Here is a 20,072-nt window from a genome sequence, read left to right as displayed (position 1 = left end):
ACCCCTTTTGTTGTGTTTTAAGAGTTTATTATTGTATTATAGCGTTAAATTTTGTGTTAAGGTCACAAACCATGGCAAGTCAAGGATGTGCCATTCCATGCATACACTCAACTCTGAGGGATTCTGTAATTGTAGATCATTGGTTTAAAAAGTTGTCAGGGTACGGTGGGATTGCCGATGGGGGATCTAATGCCGAATAATGCTTTATACAAGGAAAGGTATGGGGCGCTTAAATTAACCAGGAAAAAGGTGCCTAAAAATGTTTGGGAACCACTGATGCAGATGAAGATGATGATGTAGATGGAGATGATGATGAATAGAATGACCCTGAGTTGATGATGTGCAGCATGCACCAGTCTAATTGTATGACTTTGAAGAGTGTAAAGATAATAAATGAAGTGTGGGAATATCAATAAGGTAATGTCACTGGAAAACCAAATGAATATGGGCACACAATTTTCACATAAATGACAGCATGTACATGGTTAGGCTTTAAGAAAATCTGCTCAACTTTTATTTATTTTGTCAGTTGTACTTTTTTAACTTTTGCCACAACAAATTAAAACTGAAAACCTTTCATAGATGTTTTTTTTTAAATGTTTGATATGTTATTTTCTCGAAAATAATGTTTTTGTTTTTTATTTGATTGCTGTTAAAATACTGGTATGAAGAAAATAAAGTTGTGATGAAAACCTTTTTATACAACAATTGCATTTTCACTGTTAGAACATGAGATAAAACTAAATAAATGGTCATAGGACTCCTCAAATATACCACTGCATTGAAAATATATCATAGCCCACTATGGTGCTGACAAAAAGAACTCTTGCCCAAGGATGCAACTAGTATAGTGACATTGTTAAAGATGCATTATGTGTAAGCAAACAAATGCAAAGTGTACGAATTTTGGAGTGTGTGGAAAATAACGATTTGTTTTATGTTTCTATTTGTTTGGTTAAAGCTTTTAAATTCTTGAAGTACCCTGTTTCATTTTTTGCACATTTTAAAAAAGTTTTTGAAACAGCTAATTCATTAATTACAAGATAAACCTATAAATGGGACATTCATTAACATATTTTTAACAAAAATTGGAGTTAATCAAGTTTCTTAATATATGCAATACTTGCCAATTCATATGATTTTACCATTTATAGAAATGACCCTTAAATTACAACCTTCTGGAAAAATAGACACAAATATTAAAATATGATCAATGGAGTTGAATCCAGATATTGGACTTGTTAGGGCTTGATCCAGAGTTTTTATAATGACTCACTTGAGTTGGGCATGAAATTGTACTACTGGTAACTGGACAGAATCTATCTCTGATGCATTTACCTACTTGCGGTGTTTATGCAACAAGCCTATGCAACAAATACTTATTCTTACATTATATCATCATCTAGAAATGTCATTGAAGGTGACGAGGAAAATATGCCTTAAAAAGTCAAAACAATTGGCACTGAAGTGTTAACAAGAATATTCAGATGCTTGGCTGAACTTGAGAAATAATTTGGAGAGATGACAATTACATTTATTGGACATAATGTTGTTTGAATCGGAGTAATGCCTGGCCAGGAAAGGTGATAGCTGCCGCATTTACCGCATTGGATTGGGGGATCTAGCAAGAAGTAATTAACCACCATTCGGTTTGGAACTGAAGTTTCTGAAATTGAGCTGCAGGTCTTTAAGGTATATCAATGACTGAGCCAGTTTTAAACCTGGCAGGAGCATGATTTTGGACATGCTTTATCAAACTTGTGGGGTAGTTCCTGTAACATATGCATGGCTTTCATAGCAACTGTCTGGATAGCCTGTTTTCAGTTTCTACATCAAAACAAGAGGTTCAGTTTTGATTGAACTAATTGGATGAAATGGGGGGATGCTGAATTGGATTTTATATGCTTACCCTTTTATCTCCATTCAGCCCCACTCTCTTCCTGGTTATGAGTTAAGTCAAGGTAATTAAAAAGTTTGTATTGGGGAAAAGACAAGAATTTATAAATCTACGGAATATATTTTTCTTGATATAGTGCACAGTCGCAAAATAAGTTGCCGTATAAACAAGTCTGCCATTATCCTATGTCTGTTTATCAAAAATTGCTTCCCCATTCATTATTTGTCCTTGTACTTAAATATTCTACTTGTAATAGACAAGAGGAGATGATGGGATGGTCTGAAGTCTGTCGTGTATCTGCCCGTTAGCATGAGTTTGCTGCTCCTCCTAAACTACTTGTAGGATAGCCATGAAACTTTACACACTTTTATCTAATGGTCTGTCTTGGTTCTAAATGAATATGCTGCTGGTTGTACATCAAATATGTCTGCACAGCGACCCTTAATGAAATTTCTTTTTGTCATTACTCCTCGTGAATGGATGGTGGTCGTATCACTAAAAGACGAATTATGATGTCTAGTTGGTTCTAACTAAAAATACTGCTGATATGAAATCAAATATGACCGCCACGGAAGCCATCATGAAAATCATCATCCGATGTCCATCCGGCCAACTATTAGCATAAATTTGTTATCACTACGTCTCATAAACTACTTGGAGGATTGACATGAAATTTCAGACAAACATTATTCCAGTTGTCAAGCTGGTCCTAGATGAAAATGCTGCTGCTTGCACATTCATTATGCAAATCTACTCCTGAATGAATGGCCGTACCAACATGGGGTTTTCACTGAAAGACTTCTGGTGATATCTACTTGGTCCTCATTGAAAATTGTGACTGTCTAATTTTCAATAACGCAACCATCTTGAAACCTGTTATTGCAACTACTTCTGAATATATGGTTGTATCAATGTGGAGTTTTCACTCGAAGACTTTTAATGATTGCTTGTTGATCCTAAATGAAAATAGTGTCGATCTGATGTCAATTGTAGCAGGTTTTAAAACTTCATTGTTACTGCCTCTTGAATGGATCAACGTATCAAATGGAGTTTTCAGTAAAAGACTTCTTATCATGTTTAGCTAGTCCTAACTGAAAATAGTGCCGATATGGTGTCAGATATGTCCGCCACATCGATCAGCTTAAAATTATTGTCATTGCTACTCCTACATGGATGGTCATATCAACTTTGGGGTTTTACCTAAACGACTTTCCGATATCTAGTTGGTCGCAAATAAAATAAGTGCTGATGTGAAGTTCAATATGGTCATCATGACAGCCATCTGAAAAATCTTCTTTTCTTCTTAGTCTGAACAACAAGTTATATTGACATGAGTTTTTCACCAGAAGAATTTTTATGATATCCAGTGATTTTTTTAAAATATTGAATATCATGCTGATCTGACATCTAATACGGCTGTCTTTAAAATCATGTTATCCCTACTCCTCCTGAATGGAAATTCATTTTGACAAGGGGTTTACCTAAAAAGACTTCTTATGATGTCTACTTGGTCTTAAATGAAACCAGCACTGATCTGGGTATTATATTGTTAACATAATTGCCAGTTTTAAGATCTTTTCACTGCTCATCACTAAAGACATGTGATGTTTTGTTAATCTTACATATAGCCAAAATCTTCCTTTTGCTACTCAACTTAAAGAAGAAGTCACTGAGAGTTTTCATCAGAAGAGTTCTTATGATGTCTGCTTGGTCCTAAATGAAAATGACTAACCTCAATGTGGCCAAAACGGTGTCTATCTCTGGAAATAGTGTTATTGCTACAATGGATGGATATATCAATGTGGGGTCTTCACCAGTAGACGTCTTGTGATTATAGATATCCTAAAAGAATTGGTGCCAGTCAAAAGTCCAATATGGTTGTCTTGACGGCAGTCATGAAAACCTTGTTGTCACCTCTCCTCTGAATGGATGTTCATTATTATATGGGGTTTTCACCTAACGCATCTAATGACGTCTTCTTTGTTCTAAACGAATATGGAGCCACTTTGAAAATCTTTTTATCCCTGGTTTAAACATACAGCATCTGAAAAGAAGAAATGGTCTTATCTTTAATTTCTTGAAATTCTTTTCACATAGTAGAGCATCAGTCCCTTCAAGGGAGTCTTGTTTTTGTTTCTTTTCTTATTTAATCATAATGTCCAGTCACACACAAAATGATGCACACATACAAACATTCACTCCTCTGAAATTACCTCTCTTTAGCCAAATGGCAAAAATTAATGTAATTTGCAGTGTGTATGTGTTTTCTGAGTATTCCCAACTGTCATGTAAAATAACTAATTAATTAAACCAAGATACTTGTATTATAAACTGTCTCATTACCAATTACTTGTGCATGCTTTAAATTCAGCATTCAATTAGAAATGATTCTGGGTACTCATTAGCATTACCAGAGATCTGCCCAATCTAACAGCATCTAGTTTAGTAATGTGCACAAGTTAATCAGCTTCTCTGCGATATATGAAGCAGGTAGAAAGTGGTGGCGGATATGATACAAATGTACGAGGATGGAGATAACAGTGGCTAGGCAATTGCATGGTGGTGAAATTTAAAGAGGAGAGTGGACAAGACAGAGACCTGGGGCAGTACATTTGAAGCCATCTCAGTACGAAGAAAGGGCTATATCTAAATGCGGCATGCACACGGATTCTCGATGGGCATAAAAGTCTTCTCATTTTGAGGAAGAATTCTATCAAGCAGCGGAGTTCCAGAGTGGAAACAGCAAAGAGGATCAATAATAAATTAGTCAGCAGCAGCAAGGATACTTACCCTTACATAGCAAACCTCGAAAATCCGACATACAGAAAAAAACACTCATCCTGATGCTTGCATGGTATGGAAACCTGACACAGGAGGTGACGACAAGTTTAACGACAGTCCTAATAGCAGGTAACGATCCACACAATCTGGGCTTTAAGGACCGTAGAAAGAAAATCTTGCAAGAACATAGTTTAGAACTTATGGATCGTTTGCATTTGGATATTTGGTTGCAAGAATAGCATTTGCTGACCGGAGTGGATATCTGCTTGAAACTGAATCTTAACAGTACCTTTTTCGATTTGATGGCTATTGGCAGCATGTACAAAACCATCAGACTCTACTTGTGACGCGTGGAAGTGTTACATAAAGTGGAAACGACCGCCAAGTATCCGATACGACGCGTGGAAGTGAAAACCTTCACCATTGCCGCTAGACTCCAATCCAAGATCAAAGATCACCTGTTCCAACGACAGTTACTCAAACTTTTAATCATTGGTATCGTCAGCAATGATGCCCTCAATGGAGCTGTCACTGCAATCCTTTCGCGTTTAAGCAGTACGGAGTGTCTAAGATCAAAGTGATACCCTTCGAACCTAAATTTGTTCAAAAGAATTACTTGAGATCGTACTTGTCCCTGTACGAAATTACAGGACAGATATGGACCAACACCAGCCACGGCATTTCATATGACAATTGTGCAGGAGGCTACGCTTTGTAGGCCTTTGATTTCACTATAGATCAAGGCAGTGACAAAGGACATTTGCTTCCTATAAAATCAGGCCAACTGCGTGTAGAACTTCGCTTTGCAGAATTTCTAACCGAGAGTGTGAACATCATCTTGTGTGCCGAATTCAACAACATTTTAGAAGTTAACAGTTTGAGAGAAGTCATTCTTGACTATTGGAAGTTATGGAAGACTCTTATCCCTCTTTGAATGGTGGAGAATCTTTGGAAATGGAATGGGAGGATTTTTTGGAAGCAGAACCCAAGGGCAAAGATGAAGAGAACATGATAATGTCCAGGTGACCAGAACAAGATAAACACCTGACACGAACAATTACAGGATTAACCAAGAAACATTGCTATGGATGTCAAAATGATCATCCCAGTCAAATTCAACACGATCAATGCCTAATAATGATTCAAGAAGAAAAACTGGACGTGTATCTGGATGATGCCTGGGGTCTCATTTTGGAAGAAGGCGTGTTGAATCAGTGGTATAAAGACTTACGTGATCTTTCCTTCCCTCCATTGACTACTCTGGAGATCCGACGCATCGAAGCTCTCTTGGCACAGACTATGGAGCACAAGCGAAGAGACGTTTACTTCACGGAGATTTTCAAGGAAAATGTCAGAATTGAATTGATAACTTATCATCACCCGTGATACAAATAACAAACCAAAACAAAATTGATACCTGGAAACTTTATTTCCTTTTGAAAACAGTCCATACACCGCTTCTTGGAATCCTGTCGTGTGCGCTAACCTAAATACCATCAAACTTATGTCATCAACACGGACGACAGTCATCTCCCAAGAACCCACTGAGTAGCCTTCTACTTTCCCCATGATGCCTGTATGGAGTATTTTGATTCGTATGGATTACCGCTTTTGGAAGACGATATCATCGACTTTATGAGAAGAAATACCCAGACAACATGATTCAATAATGTGAAATTACAAGGCACAGATTCCATGGTGTGTGGACAATATTGTGTGTATTTTCTTCATCAACACAGTCTTGGATATCACATAGAACATTTAGTGACTTATTTTGAACGTGACTCTTTTAGAAATGATGAAAAAATAGATAGATGGTTTTGTAACCATTATGGATATCTCTTGATGTCTTTAGCTAGGAAACATAGTGTACATCAATGGCCAAATGACCTCCATCTGTGGAAGTCTAACTTGACTTCACAACGTTGTCAAGCTTGTCAAAATTTGTTTTTGAAAAAAATGTCTTGATGTTATATTATGTGTTTGTTGTTCATTGGTTGAATAAAAATGTTATCAACATTATTGTTTGTGATTTGTTTTAAACTTTTAATCACTATACATGCTCTTTGATTTTTCTCTATCCCTCACCATGAGATAAACTATAGGCATGTTTTCTATCATGTCTGCGCTTTAGCCACATAAAGCGAGGCCGTCTCCAGTGTGATCCGTCAAGCAATGTAACACAAGTACAGGAATCACAATAAATAGACAAAGGTATATAACCTTAAAACCTATTACCTGCTTTTTTACCCTTACCACCATCACATGCCTTTCCAAGCGCATACAAACTCAAACCAACCTCTTAAACAACCGGATCAAGTAATTAGTGCCGCTATCATACAGGTTGCTAGGAATACAAATAGTCACCTTCTATGAAGACGTGCCAGGGAGAGGTGGGTGCAGAGATGGCATACGGTTGAGAACCTACATAGAGGTGGTAAATACTGATGCACGGGCTGATGCTAGACTTTTCACTTACTACCACCACCACCTGCGGCATGGAAGGTGGTATTATGAATAGGATCCGTTGGGCAATACAACATAAGTACAGGAATCCCAAAGTGGTTGGCAACCAAATTACTCCCATGACTATTTCTCTTAATACAGATATAGCAATAATAACAACTTCCAATTCCCTTTCTTTCTATATTTCAAGATATAGTGGATCATTTAATACATAAGCAAACAAAAACTGGCCCACTAAATTTTGATGTTATAAGGTGTCTTAAAACCCAGCCATCAGGTCCAGCTACACAATGTGGCAACGACTTGAATACCTAACGTAGAAAACAAAGTAAGACCCAAAATTAGCTGGCCCACTAACCTTAGATGTTATAAGGTGTCTTAAAACCCAGCCATCAGGACCAGCTACACAATGTGGCACCTTAATTACTTATTTAGGATATAGGACCTATAAAAAGATTCATAAGGTGGCAAAAAAATGGCCATCAGCCCCCCCACACACACACATCAGAAACTATTAGAATTAAAATAAGTCCCCCGAAATATTAACGTTACAAATAACTTCCCATAAAAATACCTATGGTGGGTCCACTGTATCAACACTACCTCAACAAACAGCACAATCATAGTTTCAAAAATTCATAACGACAACAGTTTTGGGAAACATGGGAGCCAAAAAGAATATGGATGTACAGCGCCTTCCGCCCGTAAGCACCCATCCTGTCTTTCCACAACCAGACATTTTAAACATGCTGTGTGAGTGAGTAAGTGTGGGTATATTCCCATTCACCACCTGTCCCGTGGGAAATTATGCCTCAAAAATGGAAAAAATCAGCACTATTTTTGTGTGCATTAAAGCTTTGGGGGATGTGGCACTATTCCGTACACCCTCGAAAAAATCAATCAGCCCCCCCCCCCCATGGGGGCATTAACCGGTCACGCATGTCCTTGTAGGCCAATGCACCCCTAATTCAAACCAACAACAATAAGTCTGACCATCATGTTAATGCGTCAACTTGTGAAGATGTCTTCAACACTAGCAACGCTGAACAAAGCCCATGACCATTATCATTGTGTCATTCAAAACAGGATACCAAAGCCTGAAGGGACTGAAAACGTTAGGATGTTGAAAGTGGCACAAGACCTGATAGAATATGTCTTTAAAGAAGAAATAAAAAAGGAACAAGAAGAATGGACCGGTCCAAGTACAGACTTCAGAAGCTACCACAGCAAGAGCCGCAGGAGTCAGAAATAGGCTTTGTCGATTGTAGATGTAACACTAGAGTTCTCATTCTCCTTCTGAAGAAGCAGGCTCTCTCCTGTGAGAAAGCCTGTAGCCAGACACAATTTTAGACGATAAGAGATTGTCACAACCTCAAATAAACAGCCCCTTTCTGGGCAACCCCAAAAATCTAGAGAAGATATAATAGTCTACTGCCAAAATTTGTCTGTATATGTGTGTTGGTAGGTTAAAAAAATAGACGTGTGCCTATAAACACTAAGTTTCCCTGGCTAGTAAGATAGTGTTTGTCTGTATGAAAAAAAATATGTCCTATAAACATTTCGTTTCCCTGACATGTAAGATAGTATATGTGTTTTTTTAAAAATGTAACTTTGTTATTAAGTGTGTTTGTATGTAACAAGTGAACTGTTTCTTTTAGGTCCGCGTGGTCTATGTTTTGGATGTAGTGTGGGTATTGTTAGTTTATTTGTAAGGGAATATTTTCCTTCACGTCTGTGCTTCAGGGATGTAAAGTGAAGCATTCGTCAGACTGGCTATATTCTCGACTAGCAGATCAGTTTAGTTAGAAATGGAAAGTGTAATCCCTCAACAGGCACTGAATGCAAGAATAGGTCTTGATCAACAAATCACAAGAGGATGGAGCCTTCATGCCAACGCTAAACGGACAACGTTCCATCTAATTTGAGAAGATGACGCAGACATATAATTTGAGACATGGGCTTCAAAATAAAAGAGACATTAATAAGGTCACGTGAGGCATGACAAAATGAGCAAGCCACAAGTTCAAGCACACAATTGACAAAACGTGCCTCGTCATTAACTCTGCAGCCTTCTTCTAGATAATCATCACAGACAAATTGACTGCCAGTTCACCCTAGTAAAGTGGAAGATCACACCTTACAAATATCAGCAGCTACTGTCGCTGCTATACATACATAATTTTCAACTAAGCCAGAACATTACTCCAAAGATATCCACAAGGAGTAATGAAACAATACTTAACAAACTACCACAACAAGAATAAAAGGGGATTGATGCTAACAAGGGAACCCTAAAGTATGGTAAGAAAAAAATAATAACAAGAAAATAAATAACAGCTGGAAAAAAGTTCCTAAAACAACAACAACAAAAAAAACCATGGCATTGGTACAACATAAGGAGACATCAACAGTGACAGGCAAAAACTGCGAGTCAAACATACCTCATCAACACACGATCACGAAAACATCACCAGTGCGAACAACAATAACAACAGGCTCCTGGACGTCTCGCTACAAAAACAAGAACAACAGCAGCAATATCTACATATACATTTGACACAATAGACCATTATGTACTACTTCACCGTCTTCAGCAGGTATTTGGCATTCATGATACAGCCTTACACTGGTTCAAGTCCTACTTGATCAACAGGGTACAAATTGTGGCCGCAAATGGAATACACTCCAGCCCAGTTGATCTATGTTGTGGTGCTCGACAGGGGTCTGGTCTTGGACCTGTTCTCTTCATTCTATACACTCAGTCGCTCTCAAGTGTCACAGATCATCATCCAATGTCTCGCCAATTGTACGCTGATGACACCCAAATATACAAATCTAGCCACCCAACTGAAGCTGATGTACCATCCAAGGTGTAGAGAGGTGCATTTCTGATGTGAAATTAATAGATGTCATGTAACAATCTGCAAATGATGATGATAAAACTGAGGCCATTCTGATTAAAACACAAAGACTTTGTCATTCACATACTTTACCTCTAACAATAAATATCAGCAACACCAACATTAAATTCACACAATCAGTATGAAACCTAGGTGTTGCTCTGGACAGTACTCTCGCATTGCACCAACATGTCGTGAACATATGCAAGGCTGCATATCTTGAGCTGACACGCATCAGCTCATTTCACAGATATCTTTCAGATGATGCCACTAGAACACTTGTGTGTTCATTAGTACTTTCAAGATTGGACTATTGTAAATCAATTCTGTCTGGTTCATCTCAATATCTGCTCCAGAAACTTCAAAAAGTTCAAAACACAGCTGCTTGGATCATACTTAGAGTACCACAATCAGAGCACACCTCCCCACCGCTCTGTACCCAACACTGGTTATCCATTCGATCCAGAATCAAACACAAAATTTGTTCTCTGTGCTACGTTTCACTTTTGGACTCTAGTTCAACATACCTATCCGACCTCATCCATGTGTACACACTAGCAAGATACTTACGCTCTTCTGACAATTGTATACTCATTATTCCCACTATGAAAACAAAGTCATATGGACAGCGTTCTTTGCATACCAGGGCCCAGAAACGTGGAATGAATTTCCCACTGAACTTAGACAGAAAGACACAGTGATCACATTCAAGAGTGCTCTCAAAACTCACTTAATTCTACTGGAAGAACAAACTTAAAGGACTAATAATGTTTCCTACCTCAAATATTCTCAATATGCTTTGCATGTTTTCTAATTTCATGATGTTTGTGTTTGTAATCATATCATTATGTTTTTTTATCTTATAGGTGTTGTCTAATTTTGTAAAGTGCTTAGAGCTTCTAAGGATTAGGTACTATACAAAGTCCTCATTATTATTATCATCATCATCATCATCATCATCATCATTATTATTATATACAAGGATGTAGATAAAGAAACAACATCAAAAACAAAATCAACTGAGACAATGAGCAATACTACAAAGACATCAATTACTCCAAGTACAGAAAAGTCACTGATAGTGACAGCTACCACCACAACAAGACCATTAATCACATCAATGAAACAAAGATTAATGCAATATTGTGATAAAGAGGATCAAATCAGAACTAGGAGAGGTCAAAACACAAAAAATGTAGATGCAAAACAACGGGCAGATATAACCATTTACATCTTTGAACAAACTGAACTATGGGGTATAACACATCGGCTCGAAAACAATGAGACAACATCAAAGCACATTGAAACATTGAGAATCATCTTGCAGTGATACCATGTCTATTATAATGATTATAACGAAGGTAGCAAACCAAACGATTTTTAAAAAGAATACACTGAAGTATTAAAAAAACTTTGATGACAACAGCAAACGAAGTCTTATCCCTAATGGTCAACGAGCTGTACAAGATCCATGACATACAGATTACTCCAACAGAAATGCATTACCATTGGGACAGATTGGTGGTGGGAGACATTGTAGCCCATCAAGAATACAAGGAGAAACCAAAGAAGAGATTCCAAGCTCCAGAATGCATTTATCAGCTGATACAACCACCTTTTGAGGGGTAAACCAAATCCTTTTCTGGGCTAAACCAACTGCCTTATATTAAGAGGTTTCAATTTGGCATGAAACCTTCACTTGATAAAACTTCTACAACCACCATGACCCTTTGAACACTGTTCAAATTTAAAACTAACAATTACCTAACTTGACATACAAATTAGAAGGGTCGCACTGATCCCTTTTAGAAATGCAATTTGGAAGTACACTTGTACACCAATTATACAAATTTTATGATAGGAAAGTTTCTAACTAATTAGCATGACTAATTACAATTGTGGCTTACACAAAACTGGTAGTAGGATTTACCCACAATATAGACAACTGGGTTGAATTTGACAGTTTTATTTTTGGCGTTTCAGCTGCATTCCGGCTGAGGTTTGGTGTCTCCTTCCGGGTAGCTCCCCTTCCTGCCTACTCGGACATTCAAAGACGAGTGTATGAGCCAATTCTGACTCGTCTATCACTCATATACCCCGAAGAGCGCGTAGTGCACGGAACCTGTGTGACATCATAAGAACAGTGCCCAATCCAGCGAGATGTCTTATCCTGTGGATACAGACATTTATTTACATTGAGTATGTGTTGTGCCGATTCCAACTCATGATAGCCTTTCATACAGGTCGAATGACACTTACTGTCCTATGACTTGTTGGCTAAATCAACAGCACTCTATGAGTGCACCAATGCGTTGGGGATGTGTCACACTCCTGTAGCCCACGATATGCGAATTAAATCCAACAAGAGACCGTCTGGCTACCCATCACTGACTAGTCAACATCAAAAATGAGCAGAATTTCAAACCTGTTGGAACTACAAATGCACCTGGAGTATGCCCGTTGTCTCCTGGATAAGCTATCCATGGAGGCCATTGCAGAAAGTGCAAAAATGAAAGGGGGGGGGGAGATAAAAAGGAAAGAAAAGGAGGAAAAGAAAAGGCCTATATTACCTCACCTCATTCTTAAACAAACATGTGAGGTCAAACCTAAAGTGAGGACACCATCACCACCACAGCGTCAGCCACAACCAGTACCGACACCCGCTGTCTGCCAGACAGAAAACTGGAATGAGGAATTATATAGGCAGTGGCAAGAGTGGGAGCCTCAACGACCTCAGGATCCACTGGTGTGGAATAGGAGATGGAGGGAAGTCTTCACTATCCCTCAGAGTGAGAACTGGGATGATGAGGCCACTCATCAACCATCTACGCCCCCAACCATGTGCATAAATTGGGAGCAGGATTGAAGTAGGATATGTGTGTGTGAGGTGGTCTAGACCTGGGACACGTCATCATTGAAAGGTACATTTGGAGTTGAAAACACAGCCATTCTCAGGGCTAACCAGATCTCTTGAAAAGAGAATTATCAAGTTTCCAATAATAACTGTGTTTGTGTGTGCGTACGTGTGTATGTTTGCGTGCGTGTACGTGTGTGTACATTTTGTTTGTGTTTATGTCCGTGCGCCTAGTTGTGTGTGTATTTTTGTTTGTGTTTGTGCTTGAACGTATGTGTGTGTGTGTATTTTTCCTACAAGAAAAACCCGTCCCTGTACTAAAGAAAATTTGTGAAAGTGTGTATCTTTGTTTGTGTGCGTGTGCGTATGTGTGTCTGTGTGTGTCTTTCCCTTAAGAAGACCATTGTTTCTACTCTCCTGATTGTTTTGTATGAAAGTGAAATAGTGTAACTATAAACACTTTCACAACTATAAACACTAACTTCTTTGCTGATATGATTGTAGGTGATGGTGTGTTTTGTGAATACAAAATTTCCTTCTCCAATATGTATTGATAGAATGTATAGTGGGTTTTGTTAGTATTAGTGTTTTTTTTGTATAATTTTTTTTAGGATAGCACTCATCACTATGGATTGTTCGGCATGTGATATGGGTAGCTGGTGATAGTTGGTGAGAGGGGATGTTTTCCTTCACATCCTTGTTTGAGGTATATAAAGTGTAGCGTTTGTCAATTGCGCCATACCAGACACATCGAGAAACATTTACAACCCTACAAAGGTCCATAGGCTCTCCATCAATATATCCGAATTTTTTGGAACAGACCAATCCCAACCTCAACTTGAATTTCAATAACATGTTGTATTTCCTCAAGGCCATAAGTAAATGGAAAAAATTTAACTGTAGCTTTTTCGTCCTCCATGTATAATAGCCTTCCTAGTTGCTAGAAGACTCCATTAGCTCTAACATTACCCATTACAACCATCTAATGCCCTTTAAAGGCTATCACAAGCAATGCAACTATTACAAAATTTCCATGCAATGCAATTAATACTAGGAATGAACTATCATGATGAACAGACCTTGGGAAATCTCAGATGGAACAGTCCTACTTCGGAAAGGTGCGAGCTATCATGAGGTCGCATACGGCTTGTTACGCCGGTTGGCATACTTAGACCCAACACTACTTGGACTAGTTCCTGCTGTCTTTATATGTCTGAACCATGACCCCACTGGAAACCTGAAACATACAGGATTTTAGTTTTATAAATTGAGCAATGCAATAAAACCACCCTAATGTACGCAACCAATTCCAAGCCATTAGTCTAGGACAATAGCAATGTCAACAGAGACAGGTTACCACAAACATAATTCAACACCACGAAAAGTACTAACACCTTCTATAATAATTTTACTATTCTCTACGCTACCACTAAGATGAAGTATGGAAAGAAGTATAAATTGACTACAATTCATCAAACTGTCCATCAGAACAGCATATACAAGGTGACTAAATACTCTAGGCATCAGGCCCAGCCGCACAATGTGTCAACGATTGGAAAAATACCAAATTAGCTAATCATTAAGGACCCCATTCAAAACTATAAGGTGGTCAAAAACCCAAGACCACCAGGCCCCACTGCACAATGTGGCACATTAACTAGATATAGGTCATAAGATCCCAACTACATGTAGATCTATAAAGTGACTAACCCTAGTCATGATAACCACCGCAGAAAGCGGAAACTTTATAATCATACTTTATAATCATACTGAAAAAGAAGAAAATGAGTAATTAGAGGAAAATTTTGCAAATTAGAAGTTTTAATGATAAGATTGAAAAAGAAGAAGAAAATGAAAAGAAGAAAAAAGAAGGATGAGAAGAAGCAGGAAAATGGAAGAAAAAAGAAGAAGACAAATATAATGGAGAAGATGAGAAGTTGGTGGAGGAGAAGAAGAGAAGAGATAAAATAGAAGAACCCAAAGGTCCTTTTCAGGGCCACTCACCTGTCTTGAAAATATGCCTATTCTCCCATGACTAAAATTTTGTTTAGTCGGTTGTATAGTTGTTTGTTTGATAGATTTATGTAGATAAATCTGTTTGTCTATGTCTCTAACCCTGTCTCTAACTACGTCTCTATGTCTATGTCCATATTTGTCCCTAGAGTAACACATATTCAGGTTAACCCTTTGCCACACTGTTCCACCCAATTGAGGTCAGCCTTTTGCAACATTGTTGCCAGTGTCCAGTACAGTGACGTCACCCTCTGTTCAATTCCTATTGACCCTAGACAGTCCTAATCCAGTGTCGCTATACATTCCCCATGTTAAATTCCCATTGACCCTCAGAGTATCCCCCTCATGCTAAAGTCCCATAGACCCTATAGTACAGCGATGAAATTTGACAAAGAAGTCCCATAGACTCTGAAGTATCCCCACTCACTACTAGCCAATCTTGTGAGCACACATCGGTGTACCTCTTAGACACTTACTGATATTTCTTATGGCTTCGGGGCGACCGTTGGCTGAAGGGTTCTTTTGGTGACATCTGCATTATATTTTCGGAGCAAATCCTATGTTTGTCGACTTGTAAATCCTGTTGGAATAGCACAACCTTCTGTCCTGTGGCCATTTTGAATTTCGCGCCAGATATGGCTGGTACCAAATACCGGTAAGTTTATAAAAAGCATGCAGGTATGTTCCAGAAAGGCTTGGGTGCAGCAAAATTACACAGTGTAATTAACAGGCAACATCAGACCCACATTTTGGACATCAGTATCAACATAGATTTGAAGGGCTGATTTATCGGACTAACATCAGAACTAAATGGGTCATGCGAAAGATGCCAAGCTTTCAAGTAATTGATGTCTGAGTTACCATAACTTTACTGCTGTTATCTTAATTGTGAACAAGCACAGTTGACACAGAAATATGTTATTTTATAGTAATTTGTTCCTTCTCACATCACTGAATATTATACCCCATCCTACAATGCACAATTTTTCCATCTCTTTCGGTTCACATGAATATTGGACCCTATATTTCCTTCCTTTTTTCCATCCCTTAGAATTTACATGCAACTTGGACCCTATGTTTCCTTCCTTATTTTTTGTCCCTTGTGTTTGCATAAAACTTGTAACATATCTTTCCTTCCTTATTTCACTCCCAAGAAACGTATACCCTATCAATGGGGTTGCCAATCCCTAGTTCACGACCCAATACATGATCGTACGGAAGTTCTTTACGGTCCCTGGTGGTCACCAGAACTTTTGGAAGGAGGGAAAACTTGTGAAAATGTGGAAACAGGGTCATAAGACTCAAACATAATATTTGTAGGGTCTTGCCCCCAAAAAAGGTTCGGAAAAACTGCCCAATCTGGATATTAAACAGCAAATATCATTTCTGAACTCTGTGTGTGTGTGTGAGAGAGAGATTTGGATTTTCAACATAGCTTTAACAATTTTCCAGTCATATCGCTACGATGTCTGCAGTGTTACAGTTTATAGTGATGTCTAGCATTTGGGCATCTGGCAGCAGATGTGTAGCATCATGTCCCACCTTATCACATTATCTTGTCACCAGTCCTAACACTAGGTATTGCGCAAGTCCAGGTGGGCAAGGTTTAAGGTGTCAAAAGATTGCATTCAGAAAATAAGGATAACACTAGCTGTGATTGGTGTATTATGTAAGAGCTGTACTTTCTATTAGGCTTAAAAAAAGGTTAAGCCTCTTGGTAACATGTGAGATTATGTTAATTCCGATCTAGATACTATTTTGTATTTTTATGATTTTTTTTGTAATGTGGTACACATGGTTGAAACTATGCCTGTTGTGACTAGATAACTCTTACCCTTGTCTAGTTCCAGTAGAGTTATCTCTCTTAAATGCAATAGAATACCTGGCTTTGTCCCTGTCAAATTGACTATCTAACATTGTTCTCTATGACAGTGTGTGACATGCATGCTGAGGTGGGATAGAAAGTATATTTATTTCACAAAACATTAGCATTGAGGTATATTGAAAAACAATTGGTACCGTTATACCACTAACCTCTTAATGCTGACCATAAGGAGAGGAAGTTGGTTGTACCATTTATGTAAGTCGCACGACCTTCCGCATCTGAGGCGGGTGTTTTCATCACTTAGGCCAATGCCACCGAAGCAGTATTAGTAGTAGGACATAGAACACAATTAATTTTACTATATGTTCTCTACATTTGTTTTTCAGTACTGACCTTTCCACTGTGTGACAATCAATACAAATCATATGTTAATCTAAAATACCTTCAAAGATGACTTCACGGTGAAGTTCTCGTCAAAGGTTGACCTGCTCTTTTTTGAGATGTTGGACTGTCAACATAGCAGCATGTAAACAGAACACAGATTTCACTTCCGGATCATCACCAAGGCCTTATTACTCACTGTGCACTGTCGCCGAAATACACACAGACAACAACACCCTGAGTTCATATTATCAAGAATAAAAAGTTACCTTTAAATCCCTACCAAAAATGCATAAATAAAACTCTTCTATCACCACCAAAATGAGAGAGGAAAAAATGTTTTAAAAATAGACTAGAACTACATTCGTGGGTACTGAACTGGAAGTATTAATTGTGAACCGATTCCAGTAGTAAAATTCACACTTAACAAAATCACTAGGACTTCTACTACAAGACCTTTTTTTTTTTGATGCTGCAGAAATGAAAAATTTTAATCGATTTAGTCTAATTTTCTGAGATACTCAACATTTTATAAAGCTTGTCTTTCAGTAGATCTAAAATACTGTTATAACAATAATAATAATGAGGACTTTGTATAGCGCCTAATCTTTAGAAGCTCTAAGCGCTTTACAACTTTAGACAACACCTATAAGATAAGAAACATAATAATATTATTACAAAAACAAACAACATAAAATTAGAAAAACATTTATTTAAAATTTTTTTTAAAAAAAACCATGCTGAGAATATTTCAGGTAGGAAACATTATTAGGTCTTTAAGTTTGTTCTTGCTGTCGAAATAAGTGAGTTTTGAGAGCCCTCTTGAATGTGATCACTGTGTCTTTGTGTCTAAGTTCAGTGGGCAATTCATTCCATGTTGCTGGGCCCTGGTATGCAAAAGAATGCTGTCCATATGACTTTGTTTTCATAGTGGGAATAATGAGTATACGATTGTCAGAAGAGGAGTGTAAGTATCTTGCTGGTGTGTACACATGAGTGAGGTCAGATAGGTATGTTGGACTAGAGTTCGACAGTGAAATGTAGCACAGAGAACAAATTTTGTGTTTGATTCTGGATCGAATGGATAGCCAGTATAGGGTACAGAGCAGCGGGGAGGTGTGCTCTGATCGTGGTACTCTAAGTATGATCTGAGCTGCTGTGTTTTGAACTTTTTGAAGTTTCTGGAGTAGATATTGAGATGAACCAGACAGAATTGAGTTACAATAGTCCAGTCTTGAAAGTACTAATGAACACACAAGTGTTTTAGTGGCATCAACCGAAAGATATTTGCGAAAGTTACAAATCTCTCACTGAAATTTGTACCTAGCTTCTTTAGATAGAAGCTTTGTGAGGTCTGACCTTTAAACTTTAGAGTATTTAATAGCCTCTAAGAACTCATTTGTTATTTTTTAAATTAAATTAAATTTTGCACAAAATAGGAACAAATGCATCGTAATTTATTTTACTTATTTTTGTGAGATACATTATTTTTTTAAACAAATGTTCTTCAGGTACTATCAGCATTAATATTAGTAGCATTAGACTGACCACACGTACGGAATTTTCCCTACATTATAGATTTAACATATATAGCTTACATAATCAAAATTCCATGCTTAAACATTTTCATTCCCCACCCCACCCATAGCTGGATTTTGAGGGACGAAGGATTAGAAATACCCTATTGATTAGGCCTTTATGTATATTAGAACTGGGTACCACGACAACTTTTGTACTGTGGTATATCTCAACATAACGCAATAGTTACCATGGTACATCGCAATTATATTAGGGACCAATAATTTCATTTGCTGGGTCAGGTGCGTCACACTTTATTTTTGAAAATGTCTTTTTCTCAACAGCTGTAAAACTTTCTTGATCTGATTTATAGCAAAATAGCACCATCTTATACTCGTTATATGAAATTTAAAAAAAGAAGATTATCTTGAGATAAAAGAAAATAATAATCCTCAGCTCAAAAGAAAATCGCATTATCACATCGAACATTAAATGGTTAATAACTTATAGATGATAAATTTGCTATGTGCATATTAATGGTTGTGTAAGTTGTCATCTGAAACTAAAAAAAAATGTTTTAAAAAAAGGCGGATGATTTATTTCACACTAGTACTATTGTGACACCATGTGAATGACGTTGTGCTGACATAAGAGTTTTTTTTATTTATAGGAACTGCGTATCTTTCACAATAAAAAATGTTACCACAACGTTGGTACTTGTATCTGTGATGAAAGGATCATTGATATAATTATGTTTTGTAATATTCAAACTTTATTTGTGACAACTGTTTTTGTTGTTGTTGTTGTTTTATTTTTTTTTTATTTTTTTGTTTGTATATAACTAATAATACTGTTTTAAATGATTTTGTCATGAAAATGAAAACATGTTAAAATTATTATATTCCTAACAAGATTACTCTTGACTTTCCGTGCATTCCTTACCGATTGAAACTACTAAGTGCCAATACAGTGATAAAGTACCATGGTACGTACCACCGGAGGAAAAGCAAACATCACAGTAAACCGGTACAGGACCGACAAGAGGGGGAGGGGGCAACAGGGGATATAAGGGGTCCCGGGCCCAACGGCACTTTTTAATTTGAAAAAAAGAAAGATTTTGTTTGAACAAGAACTAGGAGAGACCCCGGTGTTACTTACCCCACGGCCCTTGATAGCTCCCTACGCCAACGGCCCTGAACCGGTATACCGGTAATACAGCTCATCACTAACATATACCTGTATATTTCCGTTATTTATACCAATTTTATTTCATTTTTTGCTAATTGTCATCGTTTTCTTAAACTCATGTACATTTACTGCAAAAATAATATGGTCACTCGATAGTAGTAGTCGTTGTATATTTGTTTATTAACACTACTAACTCAGTACTAATAGTAATAAAATAGTAGTGTGCGTCCTCGTGTTAACCCTACTGAC

General features: G+C 37.6%; 1 long non-coding RNA gene across 1 annotated transcript; it reads right to left on the bottom strand.

Annotated features, from left to right (window-relative positions):
- Nucleotides 1–148: 148 nt before the first annotated feature.
- Nucleotides 149–20,050, bottom strand: LOC149790404 (uncharacterized). Its single transcript, XR_016423833.1, has 3 exons — nt 19,794–20,050; nt 13,978–14,135; nt 149–3,941 (listed from the first exon to the last, which is right to left on the bottom strand). It is a non-coding gene; the product is annotated as an uncharacterized LOC149790404 (long non-coding RNA).
- Nucleotides 20,051–20,072: the final 22 nt, after the last annotated feature.

Source organism: Sinohyriopsis cumingii, chromosome 10, assembly GCF_028554795.1.
Source record: "Sinohyriopsis cumingii isolate HCF-2022 chromosome 10, ASM2855479v2, whole genome shotgun sequence".
Lineage (NCBI taxonomy): Eukaryota > Metazoa > Mollusca > Bivalvia > Unionida > Unionidae > Sinohyriopsis > Sinohyriopsis cumingii.
This window is presented reverse-complemented; position numbering and strand designations above follow the sequence as displayed.